We start from the raw sequence: 20581 nt of genomic DNA, 5'->3' as shown, positions 1-20581 counted from the left end.
GTCAGAATAAAAAAAGATAATATAAAAGAAAGAAAAGAAAAGAAAAGAAAAGAAAAGAAAAGAAAAGAAAAAGAAAAAGAAAACACTGATAGTCTCCTGATGCAGGTCCCAGTGCTTGTGTACCCTTAGCCAGCACTGTGCCCTGTTTTCCCAGGAGAGGCCACCAGACACTGAGTAGTTAGGCAGAGGAGGCGGCTCCACCAAAGGGTCGAAGGCAGCCAAGCTGCAGAGGCTGCTAATGCAAAAGAAATTCTGAATGGTAATACTTATGATAATTCAGGAGCTCAAAGAAACAATGGAATGGTGAACCAACAAAACATAAGAGGATATGACAACTGAAATAAGTACACTACAATCAGAAATGAAAGAGCTCAAAAATTGAGTAGGTGAAATGCAAAACTCACTGGAAGGTTCCACAAGCAGAGTAACAGACACTGAGGTCAAAACCAGTGAGTTCCAAGATAGGGTGCAGAAAACTTCCAAACAATAGCAGAACATAATTTTTTTAAATCTCAACATAAATGGACTGGTGACAAGATCACTTGATTTCATCTATGGTTTCGAGCATAGTTCTTGTTCTGGATTGCATTTGACTTTATGGAACATGGCAAATAGTTGTGGGTACTTCAGAACTTTGAATAAAATTTCTTACCATGATTTAAATCTATATTCAGGAATTCTTCAGTCAAGAGAAAAATACTCCCAAATTCTTATCATACTGTGAGATATTCAATACCAACCTCTCTCATTATTGCTTACCAAAATCCATTCCTTTAATACTTAGGAGTAGTGGAATTTCTCAATTCCATAGTCATTTATTTAGGCAGGAGGGTTGAAGAGCTGCAGTGACTCCCAAGAAATGCTTCGGAGGTTCAGGAATATTGTTTGTCAACTAGACCAGCAGTTCAAAGCAAGACATAAGGAAGCAATGCTGCTAATCTTTGTATTTCCAGGGATTACTGGAGCACTTCAGGACATTAAGGGATATACCCAAGAGTGCTGAAGGATGTGAGGATGGGCATGAAGCCAGATGGTTCTGGGGAATGAACTGGTTAAGGTGTATATAAGGCATGTGATTTAACCTCTCCCATATCCTAAATTCTATTAAATATTGAGTTATTTTATTATTCTACAAACTAGATAAAGCACAGAATAAATACTTTGTAGAAACAGCAATATGGTTTATCTTCAGCTAATAAAGAATTTCTTTTTCATGATTTTTTTCAGAATTCCACTGTAAAGTGCAATATAAAAAATTGATTGCAGAACAACTTCAACTACTAATAATGTGGGCTTTTTTGCCTTATGTCTTCATAAACGAATATGTCAAAAAGGGTATGTAACTAGTCATAATATATTTTCACTTTTCTGACAAAGTTGCCAAAAGGGGTACGTAACTAGTTATAATATATTTTTGCTTGTCTGACAAAGTTATATATGAAAGTTTATCATCAATAAATATAGTTAGCTAATATTTTATCTGATATGCCCATCACATTGAATATTTCCTGAGTTTACAGCAGATTCCTATATATTATATAAATAGCAGTTAATGAAATAGTATAATTAATGTGATAGTATAATTAGAAGTCATAGGTCTCACATAGAGGTTCTGTGTCTTTGAATAGCATAAACAATCAAAATAACACAAAATATTTATAATTTCCTATGAAATTAAAAGTTATAATTTCCACAATATTTCTCTCAATTTAATAAATTCATTGAGACTTTATCTACCTTTTTATTTTATGAATAATTTTATTAAGCAAAGTTAATTTTCACATATGTAGTCTATTCTTTGTTCACCTGCACTATAAATAATGTAAATTTTAATTATATTTTTCAAAATATTTAAAGTTACTTTTCATGAAAATTGCATTTTCTTTTAATTTTCTCAGATAGACAGCAAAAAATACTTGGGAAGTTTTTCAGAATCACTGTCACTGTCCTCCCGTTGTTCATCGATTTGCTCGAGCAGGCCCAGTAACGTCTCCGTTGGAGACTTTGTTGTTACTGTGTTTGGCATATCAAATACATTATGGATAGCTTGCCAGGCTCTGCCGTGCGGGCGAGATACTCTCGGTAGCTTGCCGGGCTCTCCCAGAGGGGCGGAGGAATTTTCATTTAATTTTGCTTATAACTATTGCATTCTTGATTATTCTTAGTTCTGTCTCTTTTTATCTATGTACCCTTCATTAGCTTGAAACATTTTTGAAGTTAGTCACCATGAAATTTCTAAGTATTCATGGTTTGGTTTTCAGGCATACAATACATCAGTAATTATCCCTACATCAGATTCTACTTCCCTCCACTAATCACCCCATCCACCTTCTCCTTTTGCAGAGATATTTTCTCTTCTAATACATTTTTGCAATTATTTTCTAATACACTGTTGTTGATAAGGTTTCATACACAATACTTTATACCATATTTCATCACCACTTCTTCCTCTCCATTGAATGTTTCCCTCTAAGAAAAGTTTTGTCCCCTCCCTGTCAAACGTCCCCTGAAGTATTCCATACTAAATACCATTTCTGATGTTTTTTTTTTCCCATTTCCTCTGGGTATTCCTTATTCTACCATTAAATAGTTCTGTGTTGGAATCTTTCCCTCTGGTTAACTTTATTCAGCATGATAATCCCCAGATCCCTACGTGGAGCAGCAAATTGAATGTCTTAATATTTTCTTATGGCCAAGAATCAGCTAGGATGAAAAAGATGTTACTGAGGCCTGCTCGAGGCAATCGACGAATAACAGGATGATGAATGAATCATTTTACTGTTTATACGTATTATCATTTCTTTATACAGTCACCTGTTTTTAGACTTGGGTTGATTCCAGATTTGCAGGCTATTGTGGGAACATAGGAGTGAAAGTATATTTTCTCCATTTTGTTTCTATGAGTTTCCATTTTGTTCTATGGGTTATATCCATCTATGGTTATATCCAGCAACTCCAAGGACTGGAGTTGCTGGGACAAACTAAGGCTCAATTTCTAGTCTTTTTAGCAATTTCCATATTGTTTTTCAGACAGGGTGGACCAGAGAAAATTCCCATCAGCAGTGAGTGAGAGTTTCTTTATCCCATATACAAACCAGCGCAATTTGTTCCTATTCTTTTTTAATTTTGTTAGTCTCTGCAGTCTTTCTTTGTGTCTCGATCATTTCCTTTGAAACACGGTGATAAAGTCCAGCAGTATCAAATTACCTGGGTATGTGGATCCAATTCCTATGCAGTCTATTACTGATAGTTGATATAGTAGACTACAAGCTGATGGCACTGTAGACAATTTTATTCAGCATCAAGTGATTATACAGAGGCAAACAGAATGCAATACATGCAGGACAAGGGCAGGTGGTAAACGGGAGATGAAAGGTTAGATCAATCGTTACACGGAGAAGATTGGTATAAGCAGAAACAAAATTACTTATCTAGATTCCATAACTCTTGCCAATTAGTCATTTGCCTAGATTCCGTTCAGTAATTTGTCTAGATTCCATAGGTGTCGGCATCCCACATTCCAAACCCAGCCACCAGCAATTGCCAGTCATGAAACTGTACAGGAAATGTCATCCCCCCTGGCTCCACTTCATCATCCATGTCCAGGTTCTGGGAGTGTTCGCTCTCACACAGTTCAACTGGTTCAGCTGGTTTCAGAACTTTGCCAGCAGGAACTCCAACAGTGCAGAAGATTCTTAATTTAACGTAGTCCCATTTGCCGACATTTGCTTTCACTAGCTTGGTCAGTGATGCTTCACCTTGAATATGCCTTTAGTTTTGTTGTCACAGAGTCTTCTACATTTTCCTCTTTGTACCTTTTGGATTTGTTAGGGTTCGTGATCCATGGAATGAGAGAGTCAAAAATCCAAGCAAAGAAGTTCTTTATTCAAACCAAGCTCACACTGGTCGACCAGGGTCCCCTGCACTGGAGACCTAGTCTCTGTGCAAGCATCACGTTTTATCTCTTTACTTGGGTTCGGACCTTCCTGCCTTGTATTGGCTCCCTCCTGGGACCCTAGGGTTGTGTTTTTTCTTGATTGGCCTATCCCTTCCTTGCTACCCTGACCTGCTAATTTGGTTTACCCAATCTGACTTCCTTTCCCCTTTATAGGCTATAGGCTGCCTCTTTTTCTTTTCCTGCACCTTTACTTATTCTGATTTCCAGAACTTATGCCAGTGATTGTTCTAGGTAGGTTAAAGAAAAACCCGGATATCCTGTCCAATATGCCTGCTTAGCATTAAATCATTACAATGTGGGACTATGTCTAATACAGAGTTCCTAATGTTAGTTCTTGCAGCCTTTCAGACTCAGATCTCATATCAAGTCTTTAATTCATTTTAATTTGACTTTTGTGCATGGGGTTAGAAAGAAACCTGAGTTCATTTTTTTGTTTTATTTTACATGTAGCTCACCAGTTTTCCCAACACCTCTCATTGAAGACACTTTTCTTGCCCCACTTAATAGTTTTCCTCTAATACCAAAGATTAAATGATCATTTATATGAAGGCCCATCTCAGGATATTCACCTTTATTACATTAATCTGGAGGTCCGTCTTCCAGTATGAGACTTTTTAAATTACTACCACTTTGTAGTAGACTTTGAAGTTGGGAAAGTTGATACCGTCCATCTTCTTTTTTCCAAGAATTGCTTTAGCTATTGGTGGTAGGGGGAGGGACATGTAGGTTACTGTTTCATATGAATTTCAAGAGTGTTTGTAATATTTCTTGGGAAAAGATGATAAAAACCTATATGGAATTGTAATGAATCTATAAAATGCTTTGGAGAGTACTGCTTATCCTCCCAATCCATCACCAGAGGGTGTGTTTACATTTTTTCTTGTGCTTCTTAATTGCTTTCTCTTTTTTATTGAAACATATGAGATAGTTACAAAGAAGTTTATGATTGAATTTGAGTAATACAGTGTTCCAATACTTATTCCTTAACCAGCGCACTACCAAGTGCCCAGGTTCCCTCTCTCCTGCACCCACTACAGCCTGCATCGATAGCAGCCATATTTCTTGTCTCTCGCTCACTCTAAATTTACTTTTAGGCACTGTGGTTTTCAATGCAGTTACTGAAAGGGTTTGTCCAAAGTAGGAATGAGATAATAAGATGTCATAATAAGATGTCCGGGAGCTGGTTTTTATAGTCTCTGAGTCTTGGCCGTTGATGGGATTACACGGCACCAGGGGGCCAGTTGGTGGGTGTGACCCCCGCCTACTGGAATTTGGAGGATCTGGATGGAGGATGCTCGACCCCAATCCAAGTAGACTTGGAGATCTCGGCCCCGGAACCCGCGTGGCTTTGTCCCTCTGCCAGTACCTTCATGTGTGCGGAGGGTGGTCTCAGCATGGTGGTGGCTGGTCCTGGAGGTCTTCAACTGCCGGAGCCCTGGTCGGGTCGGGGAGGAAAGCTCAACCCGCTCCCCTCCAAGGCGCTCCGGCGAGGACAGCCAGGCACGGGGGCAGGAGACTGGCAGTTTGGACAAACTGGCAGGCTACCGTTATGTAGCCTGCCCACACGGCAGAGTCTGGCAAACTCCCCGTGGCGTACCCAATATGCCAAATACTGGTAACAATTATGGGTCTCATTCTCCTAAAGAGCCTTGAATATAATCTCAGGGCTAGGATGAAGGAGACGTTACTGGGGCCTGCTCGAGGCAATCGACGAATAACAGGATGATTTGTGATTGTGATTTTGATACTGAAAGGGTATCATGCAGATCACTTTATCTCCTTTCAGTACTCTGTGTCCAGAGTGATTATTTCCGACTATCATTGTTATAGTAGTTCCATCTCTGTCCTAATTGTACTAGGCGCCTCCTTTGTGACAAGCTTTCTACCACCAACAAGTCCTCTTGGCCATTTTTTTATTGTCTTTGAATATTATTCATATACTATGCTTGTATGTGTGTGTCTGTGTGTATATCCTGCAAATTTGTGGAGTCATTCTGTTTGTCCTTATTGCTCTGCTTTCCCTAATCATGATACTCTTAATGTCCACCCTTGTTTTGTTTTTGTCCCTTTTGGGTCACACCCAGCAATGCACAGGGATTACTCCTGGCTTTGCACTCAGGAATTACTCCTGGCATTACTCAGTGGACTCGAACTTGAGTTTGCCACATGCAAGGCAAATGCCCTCCCCACTGTACTATCACTCGAGCCCCTTATATCCAACATTGTATAAGCAAATTTCATGATTTATTTTTTTCTAACATCTGCTTAGTGTTCCACCATGCAGATCTAAAGTTTCTTTATCCATTCATCTATTTGGGAGCATTTGGGCTGTTTACATATTTTAGCTATTGTGAAAGTGCTGCAATGAACATAGAACAGATTATTTTTCTTCATTTTGTTTTAGGGATAATAATGTATATTTCCAGAAGCAGTATTGCTGGGTCATATGGAAGCTCAATTTTTAGTTTTTTGAAAAATGTCCATATTGTTTACCAGAAATTCTGGACCAGTCACCATTCCCACACCAGCAATGAATGAGAGTCCTTCTCTCTTTATATGAAAGCCAGTACTGCTTCTTCTTTTTGATGTGTGCCAGTCTCTATGGTATAAGATAATATCTCATTGTTCTTTTGATTTGCATCTTCCTGATAATTAGTATTGTGAGCACATTTTATGTTCCTTTTGATCATTTGTTTTATTGTTTTTGAGGAAGTTTCTATACATTGCCTTCGTTTCTTAAAGGGGTTCCCTGATTATCCTTTTAAATGCCTACTGTACCTTGCATATCTTTAACCCCTTATCATGTGAGGGCTGGGTAAATAATTCTCCCCATTGTGTGGGTTGTCTTTCTAGTCTGGTTATAGTTTCCTTCTATGTACCTTATGAATTCATGTTTGATATCAAGATCTTTAATTCATTTTGATTTGAATTTTGTGCATGGTGCTAAAAGATGTTTGCATTATTTATTTAATTATTTATTTTGCTTGTATCTGACTAGTTCTCCTAACAACACTTGTTGAAGAGGCTTTCCTTGCTCCACTTCATATTTTTTTCTTCTTTATAAAAAACTAGTTGGCCACATAACTGAGGATCTGTATCAGGTTATTCAAGTCAATTCCATTTTTCTGAGGTTATGCCTTTATTCTAATGTCAAACTTAGTTTCTACTGGTTTGTTGTACAGTTTAAAGTTGGGAGAAGCAATGTCTCCCAACCTCCTTTCCCCAAGAACTTCTTTAAGTATTTGAAGAGGGGGGATAGAGGACAAATTTTTATTCCATATTAATTTCAGGAGAGTGTGATCCATTTCTTTTTAAAAAGGGACATGTGTAGCCTCATAGGAACTGCATTGAATCTGTACAATGCTATGGGGAGTATTTTTTTGATGTCTTTTTTGATGTCTCCCAATCCATGAGCAAGTAATGTGTTTCCATTTCCCCATGTCTTCCTCTGTTTCTTGAAGTAGTGTTATGCAGTTTTCTTTGTTGTTGTTTTCATTGTTGTTTTTGAATCACCAGGAGATACAGTTACAAAGATTTCATGTTTGAGTTTCAGTCAAACAATGATTGAACACTCATCTCTCCATCAGTGTACACTCTCTACCACCAATGTCCCCAACCAACCCCTCCCCCTACCTCATTTGTGGAATGTAGTTTTCTTTGTATAGGTCTTTCACCTCTTTAGTAAGCTGATTATGAGGCACTTATTTTTTGAGGCACAATTGTAAACAGTCTTGTTTTTTGTTTTAATATCTTTCTCTTCTATTTCTTTATTGGCATGTAGAAAAACAATAGACTTTTAAAAAAAATTTATTAGTGAAGCAACATGAGGTACAGTTGTAGATTTACAAATTTTTGTGCTTGGGTTTCAATTATACAATGATCAAACACCCATCCCTACACCAGTGCCCATTTTCCACCAACACTGATCCCAGTATCCCTCCCACCCCCACCCCACCCCCATCCCACCTTTCCTCTGTGGCAGGGCATTCCCTTCTGTTCTCTCTCTCCTTTTGGGTGCTGTGGTTTTCAAAAGAGGTATTGTGTGGCAATCATGTTCGGACTGTAGTCTACTTTCAGCATGCATCTCCCATCCTGGGAAGATTCTCCCAACACCCTTTATTTAGTGCTCCCTTCTCTATCTGAGCTGCCTTTTCCCCTAGTATGTGTGGCTGGCCTCCAAGCCATGCAGTGAACCTCCTGGCACTTATCTCAGCTATTCTTGGCTGTTAGTCTCCTATTTTGTTACTTTATGAATGGAATAAATGGAATCCCAGATGAATGGAATCTTTCTATGTCTGTCCCTCTCTGACTCAAGCAATAGACTTTTACATATTAATTTTATAGTCTGCCTGCTTACTATGCAAATGTATTGTTTCTAGGAGCTTTTTTTATAAAGTCTTTAGATTTGTATAAATATAGTGTAGTGACATTTGCAAACAGTGAGATTTCTTCCTTTTTTATCTGGGTTTCCTTGATATCATTTTCTTGTCTAATTCTACAGAAAGTATTTCCAGTACTATATTGAATAGATTTTTCAAGAGTGGAAACTTTGTCTTGTGCATAATATAAAGTTAATTTTGTTCTCATTGAGTTTAGTGTTTGTTGTGGACTTGGGGTAAATGGTTTTCATTATGTTGAGAAACTACCCTTCAATTTCCATTTTGCTAAAATTTTTATTGTGAATGGGTGCTTAATCTTGTCAAAGATTTTATATTATACTGATATGATCATATACTTTTTATATTTTACTGTACTGATATGACTCTTTATATTGGTTGACTTGGTATGCTACACTATCCTTGAATCCCTGGGATTGAATTCTACTTGGTAATGCAGTACAATTTCTTGATAATTTGTTGGATTCTATTTGCTAGTATTTGTTGATTATCTTTGTATCTGTGCTCATTCGATCTGTAATTCTCTTCTTTGTGGCTGTCTGCTATTGGCATGAGGGTGTACTTGCTTCATTAAAACTACCTGGAGTGTTTCTGTTTCTTTTATTTCCTGCAAGATTGAAAATTATTGATAGTAGGTCTTTATTAAAGGTTTGAAAGAATTCAGCAGTGAGTCTAACTGGCCCATGGCCTTTGTTTTTGTGTAGGCTTTTGATTACCAGCTGAGTTTCTTCAAAAGTGATAGATCTTTCTGGTGTTCTATATCATTTGGCTCAGCCTTGAGAACTTACAGAATTTTAAGAATTTACCATTTATTCTATGTTCTCTCATTTTTTGTATAAAGATTCTTAAAACTATCTCTGAAAATCCTTTGAATTTATGTGGTATATGTTGTGATATCCACCATTTCATTTCTCAATTGGTTTATTAGGGTTATAACTATCTCTTTCTTTTTGACTCTTGTAATAGTGCTTTATACATTTTGTTTATTTTTTAAAGAAACAGCTCCCAGTTCAGTTGATTGTTTGGATTATTTCAGTCCAATTAATTAATTTATAATAGTTATATTATTTCCTTCCTCCTACCTTCTTTGAGATTCTTTTGTGGGTCATTTTCCAGTTTCACATGTTGTTTAGTCAAAATATTTTTGTGAGCCCTTTCATCCTTCTTGATTAATATTTGCATAATTTGAACTTTCCTGTTAACACTGGTTTTGCTTTGGTAGGTATTGTCCTGATTCTCGCTTGTTTCCATCAATCTTTTAATTCCTCTTTGGTTTTCTCTCTGGCCCATTATTTGTTCAGTAACAAGCTACTTAGCTTCCAAGTGTTTAAGACATTTCTCCATTTTTTTTTTTTTGCAATTGGGTTCTACTTCCAGTGCATCATGGATTGAAAGGATATTTTATAAGATATTTTTTTACTTTGTAGAGGTATTTGTGTGTCTCAGAATGTGGTCTATATTAAAGAATGCCCTATGTACATTCAAGAGGAATGCGTATTCATCTTTTTGAAGATGAAAGGCATCTTCTAAATACTTCTCCACAATTTCTTCCTTCAAAATAAGATTTTTCTTGGTAAGCTTTACTCTAGTTGATCTATTAAAGGTGTCAGAGCTGTCATCTCGGATCCTACTATGTAGTTGGAGACTTTGCCAATGTTTTTGAATCAATATCTTAAAGTTTATTAGAAGTTGTGTTAAATATTGTTTGTCCTTTGGGTTCATTTAAAAATATGAGCTTTTCTTGGTTATATATCCCTTCTGGAGGTCTTTGGCTGAGCATTCTCCACCCAGATCCTCAAAATTCCAGTAGGCAGGGGTCACACCCACCAACTGGCCCCCTGGCGCTGAGTAATCCCATCAACGGCCAAGACTCAGCGACTATAAAACCCAGCTCCCGGAAGAGAATAGTACAGAGTCTCCTGCCATCGCACCTGGCTGGCCTTGCGAGGGCCCATTGGAGCGGAGTGGGTTGAGTTTCCCTCCCCGCTCTGACCAGGGCTCTGGGAGCCGTAGACCTCCAGAACCAGCCACCACCATGCTGAGACCACTCTCCACACACATGAAGGTACCGGCAGAGGAACAAAGGCATGTGGGTCCCGGGGCTGAGGTCTCCAAGTCTGCTCGGATTGGGGCTGAGCATCCTCCACCCAGATCTGCCAAATTCCAGTAGGCAGGGATCACACCCACCAACTGGACCCCTGGTGCCATGTAATCACATCAACGGCCAGACTCAGAGACTATAAAACCCAGCTCCCAGAAGCGCACGGCCGCATTTGCTGCCGCGCAACATCTTATTATCTCATTCCTACTTTGGACAAATTGGCAGGCTACCGAATGTAACCTGCCCACACAGAAGAGTCTGGAAAACTCCCCGTGGCATACCCAATATGCCAAATACCAATAACAATGATGGGTCTCATTCTCCTAACCCTGAAAGAGCCTTGAATATGGCACTTTTTAAAAAATCTCAGGATTAGGATGAAAGAGATGTTACTGGTGCCTGCTCGAGGCAATCGACGAACAACAGGATGGTCATGATCGTGATCGAGATATATCCCTTGGCTATTAAGAAATTACCTTCTTTATGTCTGATAATCTTTTACAACCTGAAGTCTATGTCATCTGATACTAGTAGGGCCAGCATTTTTGAGGGAATTATTTGCTTTAATTATTGTCTTCCTACCTTGGACTCAGAGTCTGTGTTTACTTTTACTATTCAAATGTGTGTCTTTCTGGAAGCATAGCATAGTGTTCAATTTTCTAGTCCATCCATCCCCTCTGTGGTTTTTAATTGGTGCATTTAATCCACTGACTTTGAGAGCGATCATTGTTAAGGAGTTTTGTGCTCACTTTTTGCCTGAATTTGGTGTGTGTGGTGTGTCTTAAAGTAGCCACTTTAGTTCTTTTAAAGATTTTTTAGTCTATGAATTTCCTGAATTGTTGTCTGTGTAGTGTTCTGTTCCTTCAAATATAAATAAGTCTGGCCAGGTAAGTATTCTTAGCGAGACATTCATTTCGCTGAGTTATTTCACTACATATCTCCACTTTCTTTGGACCCAGAGTGTTTTGTTTGATAAATCTGCTGTAAATCTTAAGGATACTTCTGTGTGCCTATTTTCCTTCTTCAATCTTGCTGCTTTCAGTACTTTTATCTCTATTTATGGTTTTCTTCTTTCTGACTAGGTTATTCTATCTGTATTTTTATTTGGATTCCTTTCAGCTGGTACCCTGGATCTGGGTGTGTGCACTCTTCAGTTCTTGAAACTTCTCAGCAATGATGGCTTTGACAATTGCTTCTTTATCAGGGTTTTCTTTCTGCCTCTTTGGGACCCCAATGATTTTTATGTTGTTCCTCTTGAATTCATCCCAGAGTTATCTTATCATCTGTTGGTTTATTGAGGCTCTTTTCCATCTTCTTCTGTTGTCTGGAGATTTTCTAAACCTCGTCTTGGAGCTCACTGTTTCTATCCTCAGCAATTTTTACTCATCTGGTGAGGCATTCCAATTAGTTTTTCGTTTCACCTACCAAGTTTTTCAGTTCTGTTATATCTGTTGCATTTTCTTCATTTCTGCTCTCATATTCATTTATGTTTTATATTGGTTGTCCATTCTATTGTTCCTTTGAGCTTCTTAATCATGTTCAACAATTCCTCTCTAAATTCCTTATCAAAAACATGATATAGCCCATATTACTGGTTGATTCTTCCAGCCTATCATCTCCACTGGTGGGGTTCTACGTTGTTTTCCCTTGTGACTTTTGCCGTCTGGAATTGTCTTTTGTATGTTTTATGTGGCTAGGTGACTATAGTTAGTATGTCTTTGTATACTTCTGGTGTGTTATGGAGTGGTGAAAAAAAGCACAGCTGTGTAGCAGCCTTCCCACTCCTTGTCTACTTGGTCTGAACTGGGAATCCTTAACTGATGTGCAAAATCGTTATACTGTGTAACAAGTAGGGTTCCCAACATTGTACTTCCTCAGTTTCCTAAGACTGAGGCTGGTTTCATTACCTCAGTTTGTCATTAGCTTGAAACTTGCCATCTGCTTTCTCTCCCCAACATTTAAGAATACTGCCTATATTGAGTGTTCTCCTTTATAGATTTACAAACTTCCTTCATTTCTTCTCACTTTCTCCCACTTTACTCCATGCTTTCATTATAAACTGTAATTGATTATGTTTCATAGACATTTGATAAATATATGTAAGATATTGTTCAGCCTAAGAATAGTAAGCTTATATGCAAATTTTAATATTAGATGTGTGTAAACATACACATATATAAACAAATACATACAAACTATAGATGTTCTGTCAAATTTATATTAGAGACCTCTTTCCTACCTGTAATTACCAAGAGCCTTAGACATTTGGAAAGAATAAAGAAATGATCAGTCATGTTTCCCTATAGCATTTTACTTTAAAAATCTGTACAGTTTCTTATGACATTTTAATGAAGTTTGATCCTCAAGTTCACTATTCCACTTTCATAATATAGATTTACCAGTATGCCTAGTTTCAAAATACTTTACCCATATTTTCTTGAATAGATGAAGTTTTACAGTCATACTATTATTGTCTAAATGTTTTCACTTTTATTCACTCAATGTTCTTTTTCTTTGCTTTTGGGAAATACCAATCAGTTATTGGGGTTTGCTCCTGGCCCTGTGCTAAGGGATGACTCCTGGTGGAGCTAGGAAAATATATGGGAGTCCAACCTTGGTCAACCACATTCAAGAAAAGTGTCTCACCCACTGTACTATATCTCTCCAGCGCCATAAATTTTCTAAAGGCACATTTTTGTGACACAATTTCTAAATGGCCAACTGCTTATTCCTTCACAATTTATAAATGGATTATGTATCTTTATAGTAAAATCTCTTATAAATCTCAATTCTGATATCTTTTTGTGATTAATATAGAAGTTAAAGATGTTCAGTGATTCCAAAAAAACAGCACCACATAATCACTCAACGTATACATGCTATTTTTTCACTTTCTTTTAGTCTCAGAGAAAAATAAACGGGAAAATTGTCAGTACATAATATATTTCCAAAAATACCCTGGATATTTTAAAATGTATTTATTGGATATGACTAAACTTTAAATTCTATTTTATCTCAATTCAAACATATTTTGCTTGATTTTTATCTTAATATCTCATTGTCCATAGTGAGATTACTCACCTTTATTTAGTCATCCACTAGTCTTTCCGTTGTTCATGGAAGTGAAGCTATTTTATAGAATAAATTTAATAAATTATTTTTTATATTAAGATGCATAATTTTCAAAAGAAATTTTATTTAGCCATTTTATTTGTAATTGCCTTATTTCACATCAAGGTTTCAGTTTTTATCATTTCATGCAATCTGGTTTATAGAGCTTTATTTAATTAAAACTAAAACAACTTCAAACACAAAAAATGCATATATTTGTACTGATCAAAACCTTATATACATAGTTATATCACTTTTTGTTACAAGTAATACATTTATATTATTATGATATAAGATGGAAATTTTCCCTTTATATCTAATCAATATAATTCTGAACTCCATAATTCCTTCATCCTTAGTTGTTTTCAATTCAACATAGTTACGTTTATTCCACCAAACTAATAGCTTTCTTTCAAATTCATTGTTACTGTATTTCTGAAGTGGATTTCTTTATTTGTGCAAGAAATAACTTTCTTTTTATATTCTGTTTGTAATTTTAACTTTATTTTCTTCTCTACATTCACTTTAATTTGAAACTTTATTTTCCTCTATTGATACTTTCTGATGAAAAATTTTAATAGAAGTAATAGATTTACTTCTATCATTCATATCACTTCATTCATCCTTTCACAGTTTGTTTTAAAGTTTTTGTTTGTCTTTATTTTTCACTACTTTGATTATAAGATGCCTATAGCCAGATGAAATTTTATATCATTAATACATATACATGCGTTTTCATTTTATACATATCCCATATTCAAATAAGGATTTTAGTAGATATCAAAACATATAAGCTAATATAAAAAATACCAAAGACAAACTTCACAAGCATGTAGAATGAATATAGAAAATTGACATTACAATTTTTTATTTAAATCGTTTTACTAAATATCATCAAAGGCACATCTGATTCTCTGGGTGAAGAAACAAAACCAAATCTTTAACGTAGAGTAGATAAATTTAACCTTTAAAGATAAACAAAATTTGGAGAAAAATTATACAAGAAAATTGTGACCTAAAGTAATGTGATGGCTATATTTATATGATACCAAATATTTCTTATAATGGAAAGAGTCCATAAGAATTAAAGGTTGGCACTATGATAATTACTAATGGATTAACAAGATTAAACATTCATGTATTAAATGAAAGTGCAGCTCAAAGAAGCAACTCTTGGTTTCACTGATCTTTCAGATGGGTGGGGGGGGTTCCATGTCATTAATTTCTGTTCTAAATTTGTTTATTTCTCTCCTTCTGCCTTGTTTGGGCTCCTTTAGTTGGTCATTCTCTAAGATCTTAAGCTGTGAGGTTAGGTTATGTAACCTAACTGAGGATTGCTTGCAGAGCTCTAAACTTTCCTCTTAACACTGCTTTTGCTGTGTCCCATAGGTGTTGGTAACTCATGTCTTCATTCTTGTTTGTTTCCAGAACTCTTTTGATTTCCTCTTTGATTTCCTTTCACTTGTTGTTCAGTTGTTCAGTAGTGAGCTGCTTAGTTTTCAGGTGTTTGGTTTGAATTTCTGTTTCTGGGTGTGATTCACTTTGATTTTCAGTGCAATATGGTCTGAAAATATTGTTGATACAATTTCTATCCTCTTAATTTTATGGAGATATGTTTTGTGGCCCAGTGTGTGTGGTCATAGAGAGTGTCCCACGTGCACTTGAGAAGAATGTGTATTCAGCTTTTGGTGGATGAAATGTCATATATATATATATATATATATATATATATATCTGCTAGACACCTATCTTCCATTTCTTCCTCAGATAAAATATATTCTTGCTGAGCATGAGTCTTGTTGTTCTATGGAGAGGTGGTAAAGCGGTGTTGAAATCTCCCATTTGTATTGTGTTGCTATCAATGTTGCTGGTTCATCGTTAGGTGCATGTATATTTAGGAGTGTGAGTTCTTCCTGGTGTACATATCCTTTGATCATTAAGAAATGACCTTCACTGTCTCTTGTAACCTTCATCAGTCTGAAGTGTATGTGGTGTGATATTAGTATGGCCACTCCCACTTTTTTGAGGGAGTTGTTTGTAGGATTGTTTTCATTCCTTTTACTTTTAGTCTGTGTTTACTCTGCCTGTTCATATGTGTTTCTTGCAGGCAGCACAATGTTGGGTTCAGTTTTCAGATCCATCCTGTATCTTTTAATTGGTGTGTTTAGCCCATTGACGTTGACAGGGATTGTTATGGGATTTTGTCCCATCTTTCTGCCAAATTTTGGTGTATTTGAGGAGGGGTGGGGGCTTGTCTTGTATTAAAGTAGAGCATTTAGTTGCTCTTGTAGCAATGGTTTTGAGGCTATGAAGTTCCTGAGTTGTTTGTTTGTGAAGCTGTGTGTTGTTCCTTATAATATGAATGAGAGTCTAGCTGGATGTCTAATCTAGAGCCTAGTATTCTAGGTGAGGCATTTATTTCATTGAGTTTGTTCATTATATCCCGCCACTGTGGGCACTTAGGGTTTCATTGGATAGATCAGCTGTGAATATTAAGGATGGTCCTGTATAAGTAGTTTCATTTTTTGATCTTTCTGTTTTCAGAAATTTATCTCTATCTGTGGTTTTCATCATTCTGATCAGGATGTGTCTTCAAGTATTTTTATTTGGATTCCTCTTAGCTGGTACCCTTCGGGTCTCTTGAATCAGATCGCATGTGGACTTCAGCTCTGGGAACATCTTAGCAATGATATCTTTCACAGTTTCTTCTTCATCGGGCTTTTCTTCCTGTCCCTCTGGGACTTCAATGATACTTACTTTATTCCTCTTGGCTTCATCTCGATTTTCTCTTGACATCTCTTGTTTTATTTTGAGGCCTCTTTCCACTTTCTGCTATTGTCTGGAGATTGTCAACTTGGAGCTCAACGATTCTGTCCTTAGCTATTACTCTGTTGCTGAAGCCTTCCAGTGAGTTTTTTATTTAACCAACCAAGTTTTTTAGGTCTGTCATTTTTGCTTGTATTTTTGTTTACATTTTCCTCACCTCTGCTTTCATATCCTCTTGTATTTTAACAGCAGTGTGTTCCATTGCTTCTTTAAGCTCCTTATACATCCTTAAAAAAGCCATTTGAAATTTTTTATCTGTGAAGTTATAGAGTTCATTGTTACTGTTTGATTCATATGGGCTAGCAATTTCAATCATTAGACTTGTTAGGTTTCTGCATTGTTTTACCATAGTGACCTTTTTGTTTTGGAGTTTTTCTCGTGTTTTGGCCCCGGCAATTGAGCTATCTTTATCTGTTGCTGTGGCTTATTCATAGGTATATATGAGTCCTTGGTTAACTAGTACCTCAAATGTGGGGTGCAGACAAAATAATTTCTTTGCACAGATGCTAGCACATCCATGCAGTTTTGTGGCTAAAGATTTAAAGGGTATGCCAGATGAGTGTATGGGGGGGTGAGACTCTATGGGTCCATAAACCTAAGGGAAGAATTAAGTTTGGCTCAGCAGGGGAAGCGGGTAGCAAGGGGATGGGAGTTGGGAGACGGTCCAGCGAGATGCTGGGAGCAGCTTGCCTGGGGTATAGGTCTGGGATGTAGGACAGGGGGTGGGTCACCAAACAGGAAGATTCACTCACCTGATGGAGGAAATAAGGTCAGATCTGGAAGGGCAGTGACTGGGAGGGCATTGCGTGTTGGTGAGATGTTGGGAGGAGATTGCCTGTGGTACAGAGCTGGAATGCAAGGGGGGGATGGGTTACCTACCAGGGTGATTCACACGGATACATATGATTATGATTTTGCAAAATCAATTGATAAAAATGTTTTGCAAAAATTCTCTTGACAAAAAAATCACCATTTATGTTGTTTTGGGGTTTTTTTTTTTTTTTTTGCTTTTTGGGTCACACACGGCTATGCACAGGGGATACTGCATGCAGGAATCACTCCTGGTGGTGCTCAAGGGAACATATGTGATGCTGGGAATTGAACCTGGGCCAGACTCGTGCAAGGCAAATGTCCTACCCACTGTGTTACCGCTCCAACCCCTTATGTTGACAATTCTAAACAAAAGGGTATAGCAATAGATTAAATAGAGGTGATAAATAGGTCTTTTTCATCTCCCCAAACCCCTGTTGAGTGGTTGAGTGATTTTCACCTTATCCAATAATCCATGGGTCATCTGTCTCCTCAGCATAGAAGTCATTTGGTTTCAATTGCTACACAGGTACTGTATATGGACATCCGACAAATGCGAGAAAACTTGCCATGATATCTAGGGCATGCCCAGCTATGGGTGTGCTTATAATTGACCCATTCTTTTCGATGGATGTCCTTAGTTACTTTAGAAGCTCAAGCTGAGTAATTTTTACATCATCCATAATCCATGCCTCATCTGTTTCTTGAGCATAAGAAGTCATTTCGCTTACAGTGCTTCACAGGGAAAATAAATGGCCATCCTAGAAATGCAAGAAACTTTGCCATAATAGCTCGCACAAGTCCAGCTATGAGTGTGCATTAATTTGTCTTCCATTTCAAAAAAATATCTAACGTACAGCTAAGAGCTATACGTCAACTCGATACTTTCATCCAAAAATGAGTTGTCTGGTAGGAAAAAAGAGCTTCCATACCAATTCAGTGAAATTTCTTTGTGAATCTGTTCTTGCCTCCGATAATTGCAAACATGCATTTGGGGACACACGGTTACACTGATGCTTCCAATTTGCTTAGAGTTACCTGGGTGTGCATTTCACATATTAATATGATTCTGAATGTAACCTGTGTAGTACGAGTCAGACAGAATAGGTGTCCTCTAATGCTGTGGGTTGCCCAACATGTCTGAGTGGCACGAGCATGTGCTTACCTTTCCTACCGCCAATTGGAGCACGGAAGCATGAATCGGGCAGTCCATTTCCTTTGCTCACAAAGTCGTCCTTAGAAATGTCCCATGTGAGGTATTCCTCTGAGGGATTGAATGTGTAGTTTCAGGTTTTAACATATTTGGAGGTATTCAGTCGGAAGCCTTAATGATCTACTCTTTTCTTGCAGATCGCCCTCAAGGAGAACACGGTACATTTCAAATTTTTAGAATCGCTTGATAACTTTGGCATCAACCAAGCCATACCTTGCATTTGCGAGCACTCTTAGCGATTTCAGTATTTGCACATTTCATCTGGTAGATATGTTCTTCCTTTTGACTTTAGTGGTTAAGTCCATTTCTACTTCTTCCTCCTCCAGCTCATCACTCACATCAAATTAACAGTGTCTTCATCTGCCATTCTGGCACATTCCTTAGCATCCAGAAGAACTTGATGGCAGGAGGCAGGCAATATACTGCCAGGTTCTCCACACTGCAAACATACAGAGGACTTACATGCATGTATGACGAAAGCTTACATTCAGGCAGAAAACTAGACTGCCTGAAAAACATCCCATGATTCGCAAGCATTTCCGGAAGGAGAGGAAGTATCTCTTCAAGAGATGCTCTGTGAGCTACTCAGGGACCAAGGAACCTCCTCAGCTTGCTGAATAACATTGCTCTCACTACATGCAACTCGAATTCATGCTCATACTTAAAATGAACATTGATTGATGGAGGGATAACGGCGACATTCTTTACATTCAGTAACTCAAATGAGAGTATTTTCAAAGAACCTTGGGGCCTACAGGAACTGTGCATGGAGCACATCCCTAAAGTACTCTACAATAAGAGTCCCCTAAAATTCCAAATTTCCTGTCTTAAAAAAAATTGCTTTGCCATTTCCTACATACAACACAGGACAATACAATTCTCAGCACAACCACTCCACTATGGCACTCAAAATATATCTGTGGTCCCTACACATCCTCTGTTTAATAAACCAATCTGAACACAGCTCATTTTTCGAATGAGACACCAAATAAAAATCATGGAAAATTAGAAAAAGACACACTACATAAAAAGAAATGAAGGGGGGCGAAATTGAATGATTCACATTAGAAGGGTCAAATGTTAGACATATATGCAGATCTCACCAATCACATCATTTCTTCTTTCAAAATCTTAGACTACATGCATTCGCATAGGCATCTGTGTGAACATTCTATTATTTATATAATGAATTGAAGCTTGGGAAACAATTGGAGTATCAGAAGTAGCAATTGAAATGCTGATACTCGCCTGTAGAGAAAAATTTCTTGTCAAAATGTGATTTCCATGTACGGTGAAAATTTCGCATTACTTGAAGGTAACGTTGGTCTTTTTCATCTCCCCAAACCCCTGTTTTTCATCTTCCAGATTCATTGAAATCAAAGTATGGTAAGAGAACTATTCCCTATTTACTAAGGACACACCATGCCAATATGGATGCTTTAGAATATTTATGCCTCTTTGTCTATATTCTGAATTGCTTTTCATGGCTTCTTTCCTTTTCCTCATGTACAAATATCACTCTCCTATGGCATGCAAGAACAGAAGATATACCGAATATTTAGAATACCCTACCCGTGGTACAGTTGAAAGGGTGGTCGGTTGGGACACAAAATAACCGATATCTCTCATCTGGCCAAAAATACTAGGTTTCGTCCACCCTTATGAGAACTTATCATTGATCCGGGAAAACTCAGTGATCAGTTGTGATGCCTTATCTCTCACTCTGAGAAAGATACATCATGCATATCTTGCAGGATTTCACATGTTTTAGGAAGGATGTTCTGTAATTACTTTAGAAGCTGGCGGTTGAGTGATTTTCACCTTATCCAATAATCCATGGGACATTTGTCTCCTCAGCATAGAAGTCATTTGGCTTCCAATGCTACACAGGGACTGTATATGAACATCCGACAAATGCGAGAAACCTTGCCATGATATCTAGGCTATGCCCAGCTACGGGTGTGCTTCTATGTGCCTTACATTTCCATAAAAAAAAAATACTCACGTTCTGCTACGAACAGTGATCTCTATACTTTCATCAAATTATCAGAAGTCTGACAGGAAGAAATGTGCTTCAATCCCAATTTAGTGGCATTTCCATGTGAATATGTTCTTGCATGCGATAATTGCAATCATGCACTTGGGGACACGGGGTTACACTGACG

Source organism: Sorex fumeus, unplaced genomic scaffold (assembly GCF_029834395.1).
Source record: "Sorex fumeus unplaced genomic scaffold, SorFum_2.1 ptg000063l, whole genome shotgun sequence".
Taxonomy (NCBI): domain Eukaryota; kingdom Metazoa; phylum Chordata; class Mammalia; order Eulipotyphla; family Soricidae; genus Sorex; species Sorex fumeus.
This window is presented reverse-complemented; position numbering follows the sequence as displayed.